The 13029-nt window shown below is 50.3% G+C and overlaps 1 protein-coding gene across 14 annotated transcripts in view; it reads right to left on the bottom strand.

Moving 5' to 3' along the window:
* The window catches only part of KLC1 (kinesin light chain 1), a 73087-nt gene extending 62228 nt beyond the window's left edge, over window positions 1-10859 (bottom strand). For all 14 annotated transcript variants that reach the window (XM_010353589.1, XM_010353591.1, XM_010353585.1 and 11 more), the window contains exon 1: window positions 10538-10859. The gene's annotated coding sequence lies outside the window, so the exon portion shown is untranslated. The remainder of the gene's footprint in view (window positions 1-10537) is intronic.
* Window positions 10860-13029: the final 2170 nt, after the last annotated feature.

Raw genomic sequence — 13029 nt, 5'->3', positions numbered from 1 at the left:
AAGACACTAGAAGAAAGGGTACTACATGAAAATACAGGATAACATGCTTTTTCTGAAAACAAGAATGAGTAAGTCCTAACGATGCAAATATCTCTATTCAAGTTCTTGGTTGATCAAATAGAAAGGAAAAAACAGCTTCGTCTGACTGTGTGACTAAGAGAATACGTTACAGAGTACTGCGGGAGTATGGGGCAAAATATACAAATACAGATATTAATTCTGTGGTTACAAAAAGCACCTTTAATCAAATACTAAAAATGTCAGCAGACAAACATACCATAAGACTAAGTTTATGTATTTAAATGCTAATCAATGGAATAATGTTCTTTCCTAAATGAAGAAAAGCAATTAAAGAAAACATTTTTTTTTTCTTGAGACGGAGTCTCGCTCTGTCGCCAGGCTGGAGTGCAATGGCGCCATCTTGGCTCACTTCATTCTCCGACTCCCTGGTTCGAGTGATTCTGCTGCCTCAGCCTCCCAAGTAGCTGGGACTACAGGCACGCGCCACCACGCCTGGCTAATTTTTGTTTTTTCAGTAGAGACAGGGTTTCAACATGTTGGCTAGGATGGCTTCAATCTCCTGACCTCATGATCCACTCACCTTGGCTTCCCAAAGTGCTGGGATTACAGGCGTGAGCCACCACACCTGGCCAAAGAAAACATTTTTTAAAAATGAATTATCTCAGGCCAGGCACGGTGGCTCGCACCTATAATCCCAGCACTTTGGGAGGGTGAGGTAGATCACATGAGGTCAGGAGTTTGAGACCAGTCTCGCCAACATGGTGAAACCCCATCTCTACTAAGAATACAAAAATTAGCTGGGTGTGGTGGCGCGTGCTTGTAATCCCAACTACTTGGGAGGCTGAGGCAGGACAATGACTTGGATCTGGGAGGCAGAGCTGCAGTGAGCCGAGCTTGAGTCACTGCACTCCAGCCTGGGCAACAGTGCAAGACTCTGTCTCAAGGGGAAAAAAAAAGGAAAAGAAAACATTTTAAAAAAGTAAATTCTCTCAGGCTGGGCACGGTGGCTCACGCTTGTAATTCCAGCACTTTGGAAGGCCAAGGTGGGTGCATCACCTGAGGTTAGGAGTTCAAGACCAGCCTGGCCAAAACAGTGAAACCTTGTCTCTAATAAAAATACAAAAAAAGGCCGGGCGCAGTGGCTCAAGCCTGTAATCCCAGCACTTTGGGAGGCTGAGGTGGGCGGATCACGAGGTCAGGAGATCGAGACCATCCTGGCTAACACGGTGAAACCCCGTCTCTACTAAAAAATACAAAAAACTAGCCAGGCGAGGTGGCAGGTGCCTGTAGTCCCAGCTACTTGGGAGGCTGAGGCAGGAGAATGGCATAAACCCGGGAGGCGGAGCTTGCAGTGAGATGAGATCTGGCCACTGCACTCCAGCCTGGGCGGCAGAGTGAGACTCTGTCTCAAAAAAAAAAAAAAAAAAACACACACACAAAAATTAGCGGGGTGTGGTAGCGTGTGTCTGTAATCCCAGCTACTCGAGAGGCTGAGGCAGGAGAATCGCTTGAACCTGGGAAGTGGAAGTTGCAGTGAGTCGAGGTTGCACCACGGCATTCCAGCCTGGGCAACAGAGCAAGACTCTGTTTCAAAAAACATATAAATAAATAAAAATAAATTCCCTCCAGCTGAGTGAGGTGGCATGTACCGCTGGTCCCAGTAACTCAGGAGGCTGGGGCACAAGGATCACTTGAGCCTAAGAGTCAGAGGTTGCAGTGAGCCATGATAGCACCACTGTACTTCGGCCTAGGTGACAGAGGGAGACCCTGTCTCAAAAAACAAAACAGTGTCTCAGGACAAAGGAAATGGGACACCTTTCACTGACATCTCTGCATGGCTATTGATACCTGTGTGTCTTCAACTTCCCAAAACAGTGTATTTCTTAATGATTTAAAAACATAAGCCGGGCAGAGTGGCTCATGCCTGGAATCCTAGCACTTTGGAAGGCAAAGGTGGGAGGATTGCTTGAGCCCAGGAATTTAAGACTAGCCTGGGCAACATTATGAGACCCCATCTCTATGAAAAATAATAATAATAAATAGATAAGAAAGCAGGAGCCACAAAAGAATGAACTGAAAAACTGGACTTCATCGAAATTTTCAAGTACTACCTTTCTCACTCCCTGGTCATTTGGCAGCTGTTCTTCGTTGGGGGCTGTCCTGCACATGAGGCAGGAAAGAAGATGAAAGAATTTGTAACTTCTAGGCTCCAACTTGTTACGAAAAGTGGAAAGTGGCTGGGTGCAGTGGCTCACGCCTCTAATCCCAGCGCTGTGGGAGGCCGAGGTGGGCAGATCCCTGAGGTCAGGAGTTCGAGACTAGCCTGGCCAACATGGTGAAACCCCGTCTCTACTAAAAATACCAAAATTATCCAGGCGTGGTGATGTGTGCCCGTAATCCCAGCTACCCAGGAGGCTGAGGCAGCAGAATCACTGGAACCCAGAGGCAGAGGCTGCAGTGAGCCGAGATCACATCACTGCACTCCAGACTGGGCAACAGATCAAGACTCCATTTCAAAAAAAAAGTGCAAAGTACGTGCCAGGGTACAAGCAGACTCAGAAGATGATCAGACTAAGAAAAGCGAAATTGGTCATCCTCGTCAGCAATTGCCCAGCTTTGAGGAAATCTGAAATAAAGTACTGTGCAATCTTGGCCAAAATTGGTGTCCATCACTACAGTGGCAACAATATTGAACTGAGCAGAGCATGTGGATATTACTATAGAGTATGCACACTGGCTAGCACTGATTCAGGTGATTCTGATATCATTAGAAGGATGACAGAACTGACTGGTAAAAAGTAAACCTTGTGGCTGGCACAGTGGCTCACGCCTATAATCCCAGCACTGTAGGAGGCCAAGGTGGGCAGATCACCTGAGGTCAAGAGTCCGAGACCAGCCTGGCCAACACGGTGAAACCCCATCTCTACAAAAAAGTAGCCAAGCGTAGTGGTACACGCCTGTAATCCCAGCTACTCAGGAGGCTGAGCCAGGAGAATGGCTTGAACCTGAGAGGCAGAGGTTGCAATGAGTTGATACTATACCATTGCACTCCAGCTTAGGCAACAAGAGTGAAACTTCATCTCAAAAAAAAAAAAGATAAAAATAAATCTTGCAAAAATTTATTTAATAAAAATTGCCAGATCTTGGTTAAAAAAACTGAAAGTATTGCTTTATTAAAAGGCACTACCAAAAAACAAAGTTAAGCCACAGATTAGTAAAAAATATTTGCAACACATATATATCTGGCAAATGACTTCTATAAAAAATATGTAAGGAACTGCCAGGCACAGTGGCTCATGCCTGGAATACCAGCACTTTGGGAGGTCAAGACGGGTGGATCATGAGGTCAGGAGATCGAGACCATCCTGGCTTACATCGTGAAACCCATATCTACTAAAAATAAAATAAAAATAAAAATAAAAATAAAAATAAATTAGCCGGGCGTGGTGGTGGGCACCTGTAGTCCCAGCTACTCCGGAGGCTGCAGCAGGGGAATGGCCTGAACCTGGGAGGCGGAGCCTGCAGTGAGCCGAGATTACGCCACTGCACTCCAGCCTGGGCAACAAAGTGAGACTCTGTCTCCAAAACAAAAAAAACAGGCCAGGTGTGGTGGCTCACACCTGTAATCCCAGCACTTTGGGAGGCTGAGGTGGGCGGATCACGAGGTCAGGAGATTGAGACCATCCTGGCTAACATGGTGAAACCCCGTCTCTACTAAAAATACAAAAAATTAGCCAGGCGTGGTGGCGGGCACCTACAGTCCCAGCTACTCGGGAGGCTGAGGCAGGAGAAAGCCGTGAACCCGGAAGGCGGAGCTTGCAGTGAGCCGAGATCGTGCCACTGCACTCTAGCCTGGGTGACAGAGTGAGACTCCATCTCAAAAAAAAAAAAAAAAATGTGAGGAACTTAACAATCCAATTTTTTAAATGGGCAAAAGTCTTGAACAGACACTTTACAAGTCCAGGTATACAAAAGACCGACAAGCACGTAAGTGCTCACCATTATGAGTCATCAGGGAAATGCACATTAAAACTAACAAGTTGCCACTATACATGCACTAGAATGGCTCAGACGAAAAAGACAGGTAAGGCCAGGCACAGTGGCTCGCGCCTATGATCCCAGCACTTTGGGAGGCCGACGGGGGGCGATCACCTGAGGTCAGGAGTTCGAGACCAGCCTGGCCAGCATGGAGAAACCCATCTCTACTAAAAATACAAAATGAGCCCAGCGTGGTGGCGCATGCCTGTAATCCCAGCTACTCGGGAGGTTGAAGCAGGAGAATCGCTTGAACCCAGGAGGCAGAGGTTGCAGCAAGCCAAGATTGTGCCATTGCACTCCAGCCTGGGCAATAAGAGCTAAACTCCATCTCAAAAAAAATAAAAAATAAAGTATTGAAAGTAGTCAAAATCATAGAAACAAAGTAGAAAAGATGATTACCGGTGGACGGTGAGGGAGGAGGAGACATCAGTATTTAGGGGCTACAGTCTCAGTGCTGCCAGATCAAAGAGTTCAAGATATGTGGAACAACAATGTGCATATCCTTAACACTACTGAATTCTGAATTGTGAACTTATAAATCGCTAAAATGGTACATCTTTGAAAAAAATTGAAGTGGTGCAAGGTTTTCCCAAGAAAAAGTAATGATAGGATTAAACAGCATTATGATTCACTTGAAGCTGCAGCTTTAAGTACTACAAGATGATTCGAAGCTTGTACTGCAGAAGCAAAAAACCTGAGTCAGAATCCTGACTTCACAGCTGTGTAACTTTGATTTCAGAAACTTCCCCTCTCTCACCCTCAAATTCCTCAACAGTAGAATCTCAGTAACAGCACCTATTTTACTTTTTTTTTTTTTTTTTGAGATGGGAGTCTCACTCTGTCTCCCAGGCTAGAGTCCAGTGGCACGATCTGGCTCACTGTAACCTCTGCCTCCCAGGTTCAAGTGATTCTCCTGCCTCAGCCTCCCAAGTAGCTGGGACTACAGGAGCGTGCCACCACACACGGCTAATTTTGGATTTTTAGTAGAGACAAGTTTTCACCATGTTGGCCAGGCTGGTCTCAAACTCCTGACCTCAGGTGATCCACCTGCCTCGGCCTCCCAAAGTGTTTTTGGATTTAACATACCCAAAAACAAACTCGCAATCTCCTCCTTCTCCCATTTTCCCTCCTTGGGTTTAAGTGTCACCAGCCAGTGAGTCACCCAAGTTAGAGATGAGGAAGTCATTCTAGATGCATTTCTTCAACAAACATTTACTAAGTTCCTATTACGTGCCAAGCACTGACACTGAATACAAGAGACAAAATTCCACACCCTTGTAGAGATGATGAACATAAGTGGAGATAAATAATAAAAGTAAAAAAATGATTAAAATAACACAGTATCAGCAGGGTACAGTGGCTCAGGCCTATAATCCCAGCACTTTGGGAGGCTGAGGCGGGCAGATCACTTGAGGTCAGGAGTTCGAGACCAGCCTGGCTAACATGGTGAAATCCCATCTCCACTAAAAATAAAAAAATTAGCTGGGTGTGGTAGCACATGCCTGTAGTCCCAACTACTTGGGAGGCTGAGGCAGGAGAAAGGCTTGAACCCAGGAGGGGGAGGATGCTGTGAGCTGAGATCATGCCACTGTACTCCAGCCTGGGTGACACAGCGAGACTCTGTCTCAAAAAATAATAAAATAATAATAATAATAATGATACAGCATTTTAGATAGTGAGGTGTGCTAAGGAGAAAAATCAGGGTACAGGCTAAGGAGTATATGGGGAAGTAAGGAAATGCTAATCACTAGAAGAGTGGGTTTGGTTCAGAACTCCAGACGTGTCTGGAAGTGCTTGAGTAGGGCCAGAGCAGGAAGATGAAAAGAGACAGGGTGGGGTACTCAGAGGACATTGACAAAAGCTTTAACAGAGGAGTGACTCAGGTTTTCGCAGGATCATTCTGGGGAGTCCTACCTGCACCTCCTCATTTACCCCAATCCAATCAGCCCCAAATCAGGTTGACTATAACTCTTACGGCCTAGCCCCTGCCCCCCATCTAGCTTCTCTGTTCCTTCTGTCACTGCCCTAATCCTGAGGCTTGCTCAGTTGGGGTTAACGGCTTCCTAATTAATCTCATCCCAGTTCACAGCACTTGCCCCACCATTGCCTATGCTTTTTTTTTTTTTTTTTTTTTTTTTTTTTTTTTGAGACAGAGTCTCACTCTGTCGTCCAAGCTGGAGTGCAGTGGCACCAGCCCAGCCAGCCTCCCTATGCTCTTTTTAAAGTGTCACCTGGCTCCTTAGAATCTTCCAACCCTCCGGCCAGGCGCAGTGGCTCACCTGTAATCCCAACACTTTGGGAGGCCAAGGCGGGCAGATCACGAGGTCAGGAGATGCAGACCATCCTGGCTAACATGGTGAAACCCTGTCTCTACTAAAAATACAAAAAGTTAGCCAGGCGTGGTGGCACACACCTGTAGTCCCAGCTACTCGGGAGGCTGAGGTAGGAGAATCGCTTGAACCCGGGAGGCGGAGGCTGAAGTGAGCAGAGATCGTGTCATTGCACTTCAGCCTGGGTGACAGAGCGAGACTCCATCTCGGGAAAAAAAAAAAAAAATCTTCCAACCCTCACTTGTAAACCTCAAAATGAAAGCAGACTTCTAAGAAGTCATTCAGGGCCTTTCTTAACTTCATCTTTCCACTCTCACTCCCATGCTCCCTTACCAACACACCCCTTTACAGCAGCACAACCTCAGGATTTACTTCCTCCAAACAGGAACCCCAATCCCAATCCCTGACCCCCTGACACTGGCTGATTTGTACTTTTCTTTTGTGAAGAATCACCTCCTAAGTGCACTCATCACAGCCTTTAACCTGGTCCATGGTACCTGTCCATGCCAGCCTGTGAGCTCCTAGAGGACAGAGGTTTTTTGTTTTTCGGTTTTATTTATTTTTTTTTGAGACGGAGTTTTGCTCCTGTTGCCCAGGCTGGAGTGCAAAGACGTGATCTCAGCTCACTGCAACTTCCACCTGCTGGGTTCAAGCGATTCTCCAGCCTCAGTCTTCCAAGTAGATGGGATTAGAGGCACCTGCCACCACACCCAGTTTTTTGCTTTTTGGGGTTTTTTTTTTATATTTTTAGTAGTGACAGGGTTTCACCACGTTGGCCAAGCAGGTCTCAAACTCCTGACCTCAGGTGATCGGTCCACCTTGGCCTCCTAAAGTGCTGGGATTACAGGTGTGAGCCATCGCACGACTGACAGCTGCTCTTTTTTTTTAGTTTGTTTTGAGATGGAGTCTCGCTCCAGTCGTGCAGGCTGGAGTGCAGTGACGTGATCTCGGCTCACTACAACCTCCACTTCCCGGTTCAAGTGATTCTCATTCCTCAGTCTCGCGAGTAGCTGGGATTACAGGTGTGCACTACCACACCTGGCTAATTTTTGTATTTTTAGTAGAGATGGGGATTTACCATGTTGGCCAGGCTGGTCTTGAACTCCTGACCTCAGGTGGACCCGCCTTGTCCTCCCAAAGTACCAGGATTACAGGCGTGAGCCACCACACCCGGCCAACAGTAGCTCTTTTAGCAACGTATCGCTGAATACTCAGCACAGTGCCTGCCATTCAGCTGATTCCCAACAGACATTTAAGACCAGTATTTGCATCTTAATTTGCTTGTCATTTTTATTATATGCCCTGAAATTTGACACTTAAATCTTCCCAAATACTCCTGTTTGAATATATTACTGATCATTTCTTTGCTACATAAAATACTGGTTTCGGCCCAGGCACAATGGCTCACACCTGTAATCCTAGCACTTTGGGAGGCTGAGGCGGGTGGATCACCTGAGGTTAGGAGTTCGAGACCAGCCTGGCCAACGTGGTGAAACCCCCTCTCTACTAAAAATACAAAAAATTAGCCTGGTGTAGTAGTGGGCGCCTGTAATCCCAGCTACTAGGGAGGCTGAGGCAGGAGAACCTCTTGAACCTGGGAAGCGAAGGTTGCAGGGAGCCGAGATCCTACCACTGAACTCCAGGCTAAGCGACAGAGCAAGACTCATCTCTAAACAAATACATAAATAAAAATAAAATACTGGTTTCTAACATTCCACTTATCTACGAAGAACATTTTCAGGCAATACTAATCCTACATTTCACTCAACTTTTGATTTTAGGTTTTATTCTAGGTTTCTTTTTATACAAGTATGTTTTAAAATAGTTTATGGCCCTATACAGAGTGACACATTGACTTTTTTCCAACATTGAGAAACATGCTTAAGTATGTATAAATTGGCCGGGCGCGGTGGCTCAAGCCTGTAATCCCAGCACTTTGGGAGGCCGAGACGGGCAGATCACGAGGTCAGGAGATCGAGACCATCCTGGCTAACACGGTGAAACCCCGTCTCTACTAAAAAATACAAAAAACTAGCCGGGCGAAGTGGCGGGCACCTGTAATCCCAGCTACTCGGGAGGCTGAGGCAGGAGAATGGCGTAAACCCGGGACACAGAGCTTGCAGTGAGCTGAGATCCGGCCACTGCACTCCAGCCTGAGAGACAGAGCGAGACTCCGTCTCAAAAAAAAAAAAAAAAAAAAAGAATGTATAAATTTTAAAAATGTATAAATTTGGGCCAGGCGCGGTGGCTCACGCCTGTTAATCCCAGCACTTTGGGAGGTCAAGGTGGGCAGATCATGAAGTCAGGAGATCAAGACCATCCTGGCTAACACGGTGAAACACCGTCTCTACTAAAAACAAAAAATTAGCTGGGCGTGGTGGCAGGCGCCTGTAGTCCCAGCTGCTGGGGAGGCTGAGGCAGGAGAATGGCGTGAACCCGGGAGGTGGAGCTTGCAGTGAACAGAGATGGCACCACTGCACTCCAGCCTGGGCGACAGAGTGAGACTCCGTCTCCAAAAAAAAAGGAAAGAAAGTATAAAATTTAAACGAGTGCAGTTATTTGTTATGAAATATTTAAGATACTGTGTGCCTCTCCCCAGTGTCATTCCCTCCCCCATTGCTGGAGATAAACGCTGTCCAGTGCACAGACTCCTGTGCACGTCTGGATGCTTTTCCAAGACAATGCTAGGCAAGGTGAGGTGCGCAAGGCTGCAGCAGGGTTAGAGGTTACCACCTGGGTCCTCCACAGCACTCAGTGCCAGACAGGGCTGCCAGGCTCAACCGCAACATGATGTTGCATTCTTTGATGACTTGGAGAGACACTGACTCTTTAGAGTGCCTCCCTTCCCACACAGAATTCCATACAAGTTGAAATATACTTCATACTTGGTATCGTTGTATTCCTACAAATATTTAGGAAACAGAGCAATAGGTCAAATTTCTCACCGTAATAGGCTTGTTGACAATACCTGAAAGAAGCAAGGCCATGGCTGTAATATAACTTAAGGAGGTCGTTCCAGTTTCCTAATGCGTTTTTCACTAAATTAGTGCAATGTATTCAGAGCTGATTCTGATCAATGCCTTAGTCATGCCATACCAAAAAAAAGGCCTTGGAATTTAACTAATGCAAAGAATCAAAGCTCTAACTGCCCTTTTACAGAACACCTGAAATAGTACATCTCAAATTTTTTGTTCTCACATTTTTTTAAAGCATCATTTTTGTAAATATTCCTTTACGAATGCTTAACATGTAAATTCTTAATGCATTTAAATAATAAAAAGTAACAGGCAGCAACAATTCCAATACAAATATACCTAGAAACGACCTACAAACGTTAAGTATAAAACCATCCACTTCATCACGCATTAATTTCACTTTTTTAACGCTTTATTTTAATTTTCTTAAGGAAAAGGGTGCACCCAATTTTACATCGAAAAAGCATTCCAGGACGAGGGCTGCTTCAACTTTAGTTGGAGCAACGCCAGCTTAGGTGAACAGGGTCGCCTGAAACGTTTCACATCTGGTTACTGAAAAAAAGGGGTCGCCAAAGAGGCGAAGCGGAGTCGGCTCTCGGGAGGGACCCGGCCCCCCGCCGCCTGCGAGGATGACAGGCGCGTCCGCTCAGGGCGGTGCCGGGAGAGGCGGGGGTGGAAGGAAGAGGAGGAATCGGACAAAGCCAGCCCCGCAGGGCCTCCGGCCTCCCCGCCCGCCGCGATCCCGGGGGCGGCCACCTCCCCTGTCGCGGGCTCCCGGGGTCCACAGCTGTCCCCGGGAAAGGCCGCCGCCGCCCGCAGCTGGGCCGAGCAGCGGATGCGGGGCCAGGGCGGGGCCCTGGGCAGGGTCGAGGACCGGAACCTGCAATGGGACGCGGATGGGGAGGACGCACGGCGCCGGGAGCCGGGGCTGGGAAAGGGGCCGGGGAGAGGAACCCGACCTGAACCTGCAAGGGGTGGCGGACCCGCCGGGGAGGGTGAACTGGGGCGGGTACCGGGGTGGGAACCGACAGGGGCTGGGACCCAAACCGGGACAGGGACCTGGATGGAGACGGAGTTGCGCCCGGGGCGGGTCCGAAAAGGAGCGAGACAGGGACGGGGCGGAGGATGAGGAGGGGGCCGGGCCGCGGTCCGGGGCGCACGCCGGGGACTCACCGTCCTGCTCCTGAGGGCCGCGCTCTCTCGCGCTGTCAGCACCTGGAGCGCCGCCGGGCGCGCGCGCGCGGAGCAGCAACCGCGCGCCGAGCCCGCCTCGGCTGTGTGAGGCGCGGCGCAGCAGTCACGAGCGAGGGGCGCCGCCGCCCCGTAGCATCCTCAGCCGCCCGCGCGCTGTCCCCTCGGCCGCCGAGCCCAGCCCCGCGGCTCCTCCTCGCAGCGGCAGCGGAGCCGACCCAGCCAGTCCCGCTCGGCTGCCTGCGCCTCTCCCGCCGCCGAAAATGGCGTCTCAGTGTTGCTCCCGCGGCGCCCCGCCTCGCCCCGCCCCACAATGCCGCGCGCCGGCATGACGTCATCGCCCCTCGCGCCGCCCGGGGCTGGGGAAACTGAGGCTGGGTGGCTCTCAGCAAGCGCTCGGCGAGCTGGGGACTGGAGGGGCGAGGAAGTTGTTTGGGTATCAGGTGGGCGGTCACAGGGAACAGGGTGACGGTGCAGGACGCCGCGGGCCTCCCGGCTGGAACACGGACGGGGGCGGGGCGCTTGGGGCAGGGCGCGGCTCGCGGGGTGGGCGACCAGGCCCTGGCCTCTCCGACCTCGCAGCCGCGACGATCGAGCGCTTCGGCACCTTCCCCTCCATTCGGGCTGTGGGCACTACCGGAATGCGGCCGGGGAAGGTGCAGGCCTGGCCGCAGCCGCCACCACTGGGCTCCCGCCCCGCCCCACTCGGAGGCCCGCTAGCTTCGTGCGCTCATTTCGGTCCCCCCAAAACCCCGCTAGGAAGCCTTCGGGAGCCTCTGGAATCACAGGATCCCGGCCAGGCCTTTCTCCCTTCTCCAGGAAAACCGACAGCCTTTGGTCGAGACCCTGACCCCTAACCCTGCGCCCTCCTTCTCCTCAGACCCTCGTATCTGTACGAGGAGACTTTCCAGGCGCTCCCCCTCGACACAAACTGCGCCTCAGACGGGCAAAGGGGAAGGGCCGGGGTGTAGGCTGTGAGGGTGGGAGACATCCACTCTCTGGCCCCACGCAGCCACCGGCGCATCTCTCTGGCTGCAGGGCCTCGACCTCCAGCCCGGCCTGAAGGGCAGCGGAGCGGGCCTGGGTCAAGTCCTGCGGCTTCGCCGGCTCCGCAGGCCTGACTCAGCAGCCAGCCGGGAGGGCATGCTGATTCAGTGGGCGAGGCTCCACTCGCTGCTGCCAGCGGCTTGGGAAAAGCCCTCCCAGTGCCTGCAGACGTCCCAAGTGCGGGGCCCGGAGGCATCGTTTAACCTGGAGGGGTTCCTGGACCAGTCCCCCATCCCCATCTTGTGAACTGCCCTTCCTTTCCAATGTTATCACCGAGCACCAGCAGCCCTGTGTGAACCCTGCAGTTATGCCCCGCAGTCACCAGAGAAGCAACTGCATCCCGGTTTTCCCAGGGAGGTCTGGTTACTTTTATCTCATGTGTAAAGACAAAGGTGGGCTACAAAGGGGGACCTCCTAGGTAACACGTTAGGGTTGGCCCGGGGAGAGGCACCGAGTCAGGATCAAACAAACCTTCTCCATACCACTTGCAGGTTAGTGATTTCAGCCAGACTGCAGCTTGGATGTCACTAAGCTCAGCCACTGGCTGGGCACCACCAAGCATGGAGTGCTCACTCTTTCTGTGCCGCTGAGCTCAGTAACTGTCCCCTCTGCTTACCCACAACCCTAGCCAGAAACCTGGGATGCCTGCACTGCTCCCTTATGCCCTACTGCAACAGGTGAAAAATATTCTCCTTCCTCAGTATTTCTTTGTTTGTTTGAGTTAGGGTATCTTTGTCACCCTGACTGGAAGGCAGTGGCAATCATAGTTCACTGTAACCTCGAACTCCTGGGCTCAAGAGATCCTCTTGCCTCAGCCTCCCAAGTAGCTAGGGACTGTAGGTGTGCACCACCACTCCCAGCTAATGTTTTTTAAATTTTTTGCAGAGAGGAGATCTTGCTATGTTGCCCAGACTGATCTCGAACTCCTGGCCACAAGCAGTCCTCCCAGCTGGCCTCCCAAAGTGCTGAGATGACAGGTGTGAGCCACCATGCCCGGCCTCTCAGTGTTTCTTTAATCCATCTCCACTGCCACCACTTTGTTCTGGCTTTATTACCTTGTTCTTTTATTTCCTCAACAAATATTTGTTGCTCTCCCATGATCCTCATGATAAGAGCCAAGGATGCATAGGTGAACAAGATAGATAAGATCTCTGCTCTCTAAGAGTTTACATTCCAGTGAGGAGAAGTAGGCCATACACACATAAGGAAATACTGGATCTTGCACAGATGGAACAGGCAGAGGTGGAACAAAGATGATGGAACAGGCAGAGGCTAGGTGGTCAGGGGGTGAACTCAGAGGCAGGCAGTGAGCTGAGACCCAAATGAGAGGAAGGAGACAGGCGTTCAAAGCCCCAGGAGAGGCCAAGCAAGGCGGCTCACGCCTGTGATCCCAACACTTCGGGAGGCCGAGGCAGGTGGATTGCCTG

Source organism: Rhinopithecus roxellana, chromosome 5 (assembly GCF_007565055.1).
Source record: "Rhinopithecus roxellana isolate Shanxi Qingling chromosome 5, ASM756505v1, whole genome shotgun sequence".
NCBI lineage: Eukaryota > Metazoa > Chordata > Mammalia > Primates > Cercopithecidae > Rhinopithecus > Rhinopithecus roxellana.
The sequence above is the reverse complement of the archived record's forward strand: the minus strand, read 5'-3'. Positions and strand labels throughout refer to the sequence as shown.